This window comes from Cornus florida, unplaced genomic scaffold (assembly GCF_030987335.1).
Source record: "Cornus florida cultivar Cherokee Brave unplaced genomic scaffold, ASM3098733v1 CherokeeBrave_3.0.0_Hap2_Chr03, whole genome shotgun sequence".
Lineage (NCBI taxonomy): Eukaryota > Viridiplantae > Streptophyta > Magnoliopsida > Cornales > Cornaceae > Cornus > Cornus florida.
The window spans coordinates 25,784,526-25,794,843 of NW_026775573.1; the positions used below are offsets into that span (position 1 = coordinate 25,784,526).

Below are 10,318 nucleotides of genomic sequence, written 5' to 3' on the forward strand. Positions count from 1 at the left end.
TTTTTTTCTTTAAATTTGATAATGATGTTTATTTAAGAAATTCTAATTTGTAAGTTATGGTATTCTTTTGATGATTTCTTTAAATTCAAAACTGATAGTTTATTAAAACTCTTTTGACCTTGCATTATAATGTTAGAACTAAGCGTAACTCAATTAATGAAAATTCATTTATCTTGTGGTATAAAAGATTGAGAAAACATTCAATGAAATGTTAGGCAAATTAATAAATGATGTGATTCTTCTGAATCTAGACTTTACTAATTTTGTTGTGTGTGTGGAATATATTAAGGGTAAAAAAATCAAACACATAAAGAAATAAGTCATAAGAAATACAGAACTTCTGAAATTATTCATACAGACATTTGTAGACTTTCTGATGTTCCATCTTTTGATAGAGAAAAGTATTTTATTGCCTTTATAGTTGATTTTTCACATTATGAATATATCTATTTGTTCCATTAAAAATCTCAAGCAGTGGGTACTCTTCAAGTATACATAAATGAGGTTGAAAAACTATTAAATAGAAAAGTGAAAATCATAAGGTCATATAGAGGTGGTAAATATTATGGAAAGTATGATGAAACGGGTTAAAACTCTAACCGTTTGCTAAACTCCTTGAAATGCATGACATTTGTGCTCAATACACTATGCCAGGCATGCTTCAGCAGAAACGTGTAGCTGAAAGGCGTAATCGTACTCTTGTGGATATGGTTAGGAGTATGTTAAGTAATTACTCGTTATCTATAATGTTGTGGATGTTAAGTAATCTAAAGGTACAAGTTTTACTATCCTAACCTCAGTACGATAATTATTGAAATCGGTAATGTCAAATTCATTGAGAATGGTGAAATCAATGTGAGTGATAAAAATAAGAATGTGATCATTCTAGAAGTTAGGGTACAAATCTCTTTACCTATAACTTCTAAAGAAATAATTGTTTCTTTAGTTGTTGAACTGTATAACAATGAAGAATAATTGAATGATCAACAATTTCATGATGAGATTGTCATCAATGAATAGATTGTAAAAGAACCACAAAGAATAACATTAAGACTATCTCAAAAAGGAGATCTGCTATTCCGAATAACTATGTAGTATATTTGCAAGAATTTGATTTTGATTGATTTTTGAATGGGAGTTTAGAAAAAGGAAGTCTATATGGAACAACCTGAAGGCTTTACATTAGAGAGTAAATAATACATGGTCTGTAAACTTAAGATGTCAATATATGAACTTAAACAAGCTTCCTGACAATGGTATATTAAGTTCAATGATACCGTTATTTCTTTTGGCTTTAAGTAAAACATTGTTGATCAGTGTATATACTGTAAGGTTAGTGGGAGTAAGTTTATATTTCTGATTATATATATATTGATGATATTTTGTTTAGTAGTAGTGATCTTAGTTTATTATATGAAACTAGAAATTATCGCTAAGAATTTTGAAATGAAATATATGGATGAGGTATCTTACGTGATATGAATAGATCACGTGAATTTTTAGGATTGTCTCAGAAAGCATATATTGAAAGAGTTCTAGAAAAATTTGGTATGGAACATTGTTCAATCAATATTGCTCCATACATAAAAGGGGATAAATTCAGCCAATGCAATCCCAAAGAATGAGTTAGCTAAAAGGTAAAGAAACGAAAAATAGTCCTTATGCATATATTGTGGAGTTTGATGTATATACAAGTTGGTAGGGGATAAAAAATTATATGCTCACACTTAGGAAAACATTTTTATGAATATGTGGATAATTATTAATTCACAATTGGTTATTTGTTTCTTTTAGCTGGAGGAACAATATTACGAAAAAGTGTAAAGTAATTTATTTTTACTTTGTCTATTATGAATTTTTAATTTATAACATGCTTTGAGGTTACAATTTATAGCTGCAGAATTTATTTCAAGACTTGGAGTTATGGGTAACATTTTCAGATTGCTGAAAATTTATGCCGCAATTGTTGATCTTCTTGTATAAAAAATGATAGGTATTCTAAAGTTGAAATACTTTATCATTAAAGAAGGTATTTTGAAATAACGAATGTCTATTGAACATATAAGTACACAACTTATGATTGTAATCCATTAACAAATGGACTACCACCCAAGATATTTATGGAACATGTTGAAAGAATGGGTCTTGAATGTAGTCAATGATGATTATTTTTTAATTATGAATTGCTTAACAGTACTTATATATATTTGACATTTTGCGCTGATTAAATGTGTTTATGATATTTCGTATTAATTAATGTACATTTACATATTGATTTAATAAATGGTAATATGAATAGTCTTGGAAAAGACATTATTGTTAGATCATTATTGATACTTCTCATTTATAGACTATGCTGAATGGGTTACTAGTGTTGTGGTATATGGAAGGGATTGTGTCATTTAGGGACTGTATCATTTAGGGACATATAACCGTTATGACTTGCATTGGTAGTTTATTTACCATGGTATTTATGATGACCAACTTAATGAGTCAATCTGATTTATGGTGCACACTAATGATTATTTTACTAAACCACTGCATAAGGTATCATATGGGCCAAGTGGGAGACTGTAAGATATTTTCATGTATTTGTGGCTCACATGATTTGGATACGCACATGATTCGTGATTTTCTTCTATTATTTGGTGGTTAAATAAAATAGATATCATATTAATATTATATTATTTGATCAACTTATAAATTACCTTTTTGGTAATTAATTATTGGAGAATTGTTTTCCTATTTGTTCTTTATTTTGATGGAAAATAGAATTAAAGTTGCTAAAAGGAAAACTTATTCTCTCTCTGTCTTTATAAAAGTGCATATTCTCATTAGTTATGTATGCTAATGAAATAATACATATAATGTTCAAAAGGGTTAAAAGAGAGAAATCAGTTTCCACACTTTTACTTGCAGTTTATTACGTTTTTCTCTTGCAAAAAGGATCTCGATATTTGGCTTGATCTCAACAAGATTTGCGATTACAAATTTACTTTATTTATGGATTATAGCAATGTGAAGATAATGAAATTAGAAGATCTCATGATTCATGTTTATCTGTGATTAATGATTTTCACAAATTAATTATAATCTACATTTTTTATTTTTAAAATCAAAACCAAACTGTTTTTATTATAGAACGTTTGATACGAGCCGATTTAGCCCGGTTCGATTTACGGATTCTTATTAAATTTTTTTTCCACCCCTAATTCTAAATGCATCAAAACACCCAAATTCGTAACTTGCTTACCCTTACCTTCATTCAAGTGGTCAAAAGCAGACCTCGTGGATCATCATAGTCTTGTAGAGGGATTAAAATGCGCGATGGAATGGACCATTGTTATCAAAAACGTTCCACTCTTTGCATGACACGTATGTTGACAAGACAACAAGTCAACAACACACCCATCTCTCTCTCTTACCTTTGCGACTTCACCAAAAGAGACAAACAACATATATACATACACGTATCTCTCTCTCTGCGTGTTGACCACAACATGTATGAAACATGTGGCAACTAATACTTGCTTCTAAAGTACTCTCACCTTTAGCTACTACTAAATACCCTTCATATATATTTTGCATTACTCTTTGATTTTCATACACTCAGAGAGTTAGAAAATAATCCCATTTCTCTCTGTTTTTTTTTTTCTCAGTTCTTCATAACTTGTTTTCAATGGGTCAGCAGCTTCATGTGTTCTTCTTTCCATATATGGCACAAGGCCACATGATACCAATTTTGGACATGGCCAAACAATTTGCTTCACATGGTGTTAAAACAACCATAGTCACCACTCCTCAGAATGCCCCTATCTTCACCAATTCAATCAAAACAACAAAAAATTTGGATATCCAGGTCTCAGTTAGTGTCATCAGATTCCCTGCAGAGGAAGCTGGCTTGCCTCAAGGATGTGAAAACTTCGATAATTTAAGTCTCCGACCATATGATTCCCAACTTCTTCAAGGCCGTCATGATGCTCCAAGAACCACTCGAGCATGTCCTGGAACAAGTCCGTCCTGATTGCCTTGTCGCGGACTTGTTCTTCCCTTGGGCAACCGATGTTGCAGCCAAATTCGACATTCCTAGACTTGTTTTCCATGGAACTTGTTCTTTCGCTCTATGTGTTCGGGAGCACTTGAGACTCTACAAGCCTCAGCTGAATGTCTCATCAGAGTCCGAGCCCTTCATTGTGCCTAACCTTCCTCATGAGGTTAGGTTAACTAGAATGCAACTTGATGATCATTACAAAGAAGATGACGACAAGAAGTCAGACTTTACCAAGTTGATAGATGTAGTTATAGAGACAGAGATGACAAGCTTTGGAGTTGTAGTAAACAGCTTCTACGAGCTTGAACCGGCTTATGCTGATCATTACAGTAGGGTTTTGGGGAGGAAGGTGTGGCACGTAGGCCCGGTGTCACTATGCAATAGAGAAGTTGAACACAAAGCACAGAGAGGAAAAGAAACATCCATTGACAAACACGAGTGTTTGAAATGGCTGGACTCGAAAAAGCCCAATTCGGTTATTTATGTATGCTTTGGAAGTACGGCAAATTTTGCTGCTTCCCAATTACATGAGCTTGCAATGGGACTTGAAGCTTCTGGACAAGAATTCATTTGGGTTGTGAGAAAATCCAAGAAAGAAGAAGACAACGAAAATTGGTTGCCGGAAGGATTTGAAGAGAGAACAAAAGGTAAGGGCCTAATGATAAGAGGGTGGGCACCTCAACTGTTGATTCTTGATCATGAAGCAGTGGGAGGCTTCGTGACACACTGTGGATGGAACTCGATGCTTGAAGGGCTTTCTGCCGGAGTGCCAATGGTGACGTGGCCGGTGTTTGCAGAGCAGTTCGTCAATGAGAAGTTGTTGACTGAGATTTTGAGAATAGGGGTTGGTGTTGGCTCTCAGCAATTGAACAGACAAGCAAGTGATGGTGTGAAATGGGAAGCGATAGAGATGGCGGTGAAGGAGGTTATGGTGGGTGAAGAAGCTGAGGAGAGGAGGAGAAGAGCAAGGACACTTAAGGAGATGGCTTTGAAGGCTGTTGAAGAAGGTGGATCATCTTACACTGATTTGGACAATTTGATTAAAGAACTGAGTGCTTATGGCTGTTGAAGCAAGCAAGAATATGTAGAATATGTGCTATATATATATATATTTTTTTTTCAATAATCGAGGTGTTCAGAGTTTTGCCTTGATTAATTCATGAAACTGTACAAGTCTTCTACACAAACTGGTTAAAGTTTGAATTATGTCTCTTGGAGCTTCAAGAATTACCATGATCCAAATTTTTTCTAACTAAAAGTAATTTCTTGAGGTTTAGTATTATGTGAGAATTAAGAGGATAAATTTCGTGATGGGTAAGACCTATATTTGATTTTTTTTTTTTCGTGTCTGGACCAAGGGTTGAGTTGATCAGGTGCACTATAAAGTAGAGATCACTGAAGAGGTTCCCCAATCTTTTGGTCTTAGGCTGTTTTATAATATGGAGGGCTTGGAATGCCTTTGTATTTGCAGCGTCTCTGTGTACAAGTGTAATGGTTGCTTTGTGTTTTGCTTGTTTTTTGTATGTTCTCATCCTGGTAATCGCCCCGATTGACCTTTGTAATCTTAGTTTTATGCAGTAATGTTTGTTCCCCCCCCCCCAAAAAAAAAAAAAAAAGAGGTCGCTTTTAATTTTTGAATCGAGTTTGTGGAATAAAAATTTGACTTGGACTTTGAGTTGAGATTGTGGAATAAAGAAGCAAAATGCAAATTGCTCACTACAAAGGTTCGCTTTGATGCCCACTACTCTTTTTAGGAAGAAAATTTGGCATTGACGATACGTGGTACCAACTATATAAAGTTAAAATGTGTGACGTAATTGGTTACGCATTGTATGATTGGACAGAGCTCTATAAATATGGACAAATCGATCGAAAATAAAATTGCTCTTTCACTAGATGTGGAGGAAACATTGGGTGAGCTCCACTTACCACTTTCTTGGTTTATTAACTTAATTAAAATGTATCACAACATATTTTTGTCAGTATTTTTTTACATAGGAACAAATTTTATAGGTTAAAAAGAATGAACATCTTCTGTTAAAGCTATTTAGCTCGCTTTCAGTTGAAACAATTATACTCCAGCTGTTTTCTGTGTAAAAAATGGGACAAGAAATTAATATGATGCATTTTCACTAATTTTTTTTTTTATCTTTTTAAAGTGACAATGACAAAATGAACTAGTAGATTAAAACGCAGGAAAGAAAATGCAATGAGAACTGATTTGAAGTCACAAAAATTAGGATCATTTGGTTTATTTGATTAAGCTTTTTTATTGTTTATTTGTTTTTTAAACAACTTAACATGAAAATCTTTTTGTTTTTTTCTTTTGTTTTTCTAAAAAGAAACATGACTGTTTAATAATTCTTTGAAATCAATTTTTCTAATGTAAAAAATTAAACAAAATAAGCAATCTACATCGTTCTATGCAGGGATCTAGATGAACTGAACTGTTCACGAACAATTTCGGCTCAATCGTGTAAAGTTCAACTCGAACTTAATCACTCAAAATTGATTTTTAAGCTCGTTTAGTAAACGAGCTGTCATCGAACATTTGTTAGGCTCAACTCTTGTAAAATCGAATGTGTTCATAACTATAAACACATGAACATGTTTATAAACATGGGCATTCACGGATATAAAAAGCTTGTACAAGTTGATGAACAAGCCAAAACAAATATAAGTTCAAATAAAGTTCGAATGACTTTTGTTATTAAAAGAGCCAAGTATGAGCTTTTTAAAATAATGACGAGCCGAACCCGACTTTAACCTTTTCAATTTATCATAATCCAGAACTAAGCCTAAGTTGAGCTCACATATGAACAAGTTGAGCCCGAATCGCTCAGTTCATTTGCAATCCTATTCATAAGTCATAATGCCAACAAAGTGATGAACCCTTGGCAAGGACGGTGCCAGAAATTTGTTTCTGGTGGACATAAGAGTATGGTAAAATAAAATACAAAAATAAAATTAGATCAACTAATAGGATAAATATATAAAATAATATTGTACTCCTTATGTAACGACCCAAACCCGAGGGTCCGAAACACTAACTGAACCTATAATCACCCAAGGGTAGAATGGTCAATTCTAAGGTAAAGAAATGAATGAGAAGACTCAAAGTGAGTCATAAAAGATCAAAATAAGTCCAAGTGGTCTTTTGAACCCATACCGCATGGCTCTAGACATAAGAACAACGCTTTCACACAAATGGCCTTCATGGTTCGCAAGGCTCTCAGAGTAGTCCTCACTAAAATGGTTATAACTTCTTCTATAGTTGGAGTTTTGGGATGAGGTTAGTGTCATTGGAAAGCTGACTCAAAAATCTTGAAATTGGACTCAAATTTGACCCAATTTGGAGTTAAAATGGGTGAGATATGGTCATTTGAAAATATAACATCAAATCTAGCGAGTAGTATGAATGAGTCGGCTTAGTTGCCAACTAAGTCGGCTTCTTAACCAACTAAGCCGACTCAGGTGTCAATTGAGCCGACTTAGTTGTCAACGAATTTGACTTCTTTGGACCGAGAGCAAGTTTTTCCAAAAAAATGGACTCCAGATGGAATGAGTCGACTTCATCCTGGGAGTAAGCCTGAATTGAAATTTGCAGAAAAACCTCACTGGAATTGCCTTTGTGCATTTCTAAACCATACTATGCATCCTAAGGTCTCAGAACTAAAATTTTAAGCATCAAAATGATGGAACATAACATGAAAATAAATATACCACATATGTGGACAAGCATGACTCTCCTTTTCATGCATTCTTGAAATCATTCAAGACATTCATGTCCATTTATAATCAAAACAATAACATGCTTGGTAATATACATTGATAAAACAATATTTACATTCCCCTTGAAATGACATCTAAATAATACAAATTCATGCCACACGTTACAAAAGTAGTCGTGGTTACAAAAAATGACCAAAATAAATTCTAGGGTTGATCACGGATCGAATCGATTCGGTTTTGGATAAAATTCAAACCAATCATGTCCTCACGGATTGGTTAAATCTGAAACTGAACCAATCCGTGGGGACTCCTAAACCGAACCAAATCGATCCTAGAAATAACAGATTGGTTCGGTTCGGTTCCCACGAATTGGGCTTGACAGAACCCAATGAAAGGAATATAAAAACTAAAAAGTGTAAGACACTGAGCCACAAAGTAGTAAAGCATCTTGGGTTCATAAAACAATAAAACTTTTGAAAACTTAATAATTAAAGAAATAAAAAATATCAAAAATATATTATGTATATACTGTATACTATATATGTTATATAATATATGTATATTAGTTATACAGATTGGCTACGGATCGGTTCGATTTTTTCAGCACCTAATCCGTTAACCGATCTGGTCACTTCAGATTACTAATTTTTCAATCCATCACCGAACCACGACACTAGAAAACCAAACCGAATTGCACAGATTTGTTTAGCGGATTCACAGTTTATTTGAATATCCCTAATAAATTCCATGCCTACGTCTAAGCTCGTAAGAATGCCCCATCCTCCATCTCGCTTCCAAATCTTGAAAATGTTTAAAGTAAAGGGGTGAACACCACTGCTCAGTAGAGTATACCTAAAGCATGACTTTTAAAGCTCGGTGAATGAACAAATATAGAAAAGGGAGATCAAGGTAAGAGGATCATGCTATTACGGGTGAAATAACGGAATCAACAATACATGGCATTAGCAACAATATATGTGTATCAACTTAACCACATTCACACACACAAGTCCACTACAAAACCAACAATGCAATCAATGCTTATGCTACGAATCCACCCCGAATCAATCCCATGATCTCATCCAAAGAGGATCATGCTATTACGGAGGCGGTGAGAAGCCGGAGATGAGGCGTCAGGCGAAGGAGTTGACGGAGAAGGTGAGGAGAGCAGTGGAAGAAGGTGGGTCATCTTATAATTACACTGTTGCTTTGATTGAGGAGCTGAAGACTAGCCGATTCGGCCGGAGATTCGCATTGAGTCATTGTAGAACTTTGTGGTGGTGGTTATGCAGCAACACTAATAGTGAATATCTTAGGTTTTTCATACATTTTGATCCCTTTGTTATTTTTTGTTTTTTGAATAGTGAATATCAAATTTTGTCACAAAAAAGAAAAAAAAAAGAATGAAATTGATAAGTGCACAAACTTGCTATTTTATACTCAATAACAAAATATTAATTAGTATTTTCTATTAAATAAATATGTGTATCTTTGCTTTTCATGTTTTATAGGGGCTGATTTATAAATGAGAAGAAAAGAGACAAAAATAGTAAAAATGTAAGATTACACGATTAGTCAAAGTCAAATTCAAAATTGGCTTTTCCATCAAATTAGCAAAGATCAAGCCAAATTGGAAAGCATAAAAAGTCAAAGATACCAAACCAAATTAGAAAGCATATAATTCCAAATTGGAAAGTAGCAAGATTTTAGGAAGTTTTTATATATTTTTATTTTATTTTATTTTCACTTCTGTAATTAGAACTTTCCCCTCCTAATCGTTCCATTCTAAACTCTATAAAAAGGGACATATGTAGAGGAGGTTTGATGTACATTGTAAATGAGAGAAAATAATAAAAGTTAGAAAATTTTTATCTTGAATTTCTTTCTTATAATTTTATTTTTATGAAGAGCATTTTTATTTTATTGTTTTATTTTCTTGTTAGTATGCTAGCTTAAACACTCATTCTCAAGGGAGTGATGAAGCCACCATAATTGAAATATAAACAGTTATATCCTTCATGTTGTGTAAGTTTCTCTCTTTAGAATATTATTTTACTGAAGATTCTTCGTGTTTGCCAATTAATGGTAATTCGGAGGATGCCTACTTATATTTACCAAAGATATACCAGATTAAGTAGAAATATATTTTCTCATATATAAGCAAGCGTTATTTCATGTTATAATTTTCCTTCATCTTTTCAAGTTGTAATTGGACTAGTGAAGTGATTTGTTTATCAAAGGAAACTTTACATATATATATATATATATATATATATATATATATATATATATAAATTTATTTATATTGAGCCATGGTGGTGGATTCTTTCTCTTGAGATTTTTCCTATTATTTGATTAGAAATTATGTAGTCTTATTTATTTATTTATTTAGTTTTTAGTTTCATTATTCAAAAATCATCAAATTGTTTTGAAATTCTTTCTTTATCCCTTTTAATTGATGTTTTGAATCTATGTTCGGAATCTAATTTGAGAGTGGTTCGACCCTGCTTATCACTATATCATTTTTAGTTTAGT

At 33.1% G+C, this 10,318-nt stretch overlaps 1 pseudogene; it reads left to right on the forward strand.

Moving 5' to 3' along the window:
* Nucleotides 1-3,510: 3,510 nt before the first annotated feature.
* Nucleotides 3,511-5,395, forward strand: LOC132300005 (scopoletin glucosyltransferase-like; annotated as a pseudogene).
* The last annotated feature ends 4,923 nt before the right edge of the window (nt 5,396-10,318 follow it).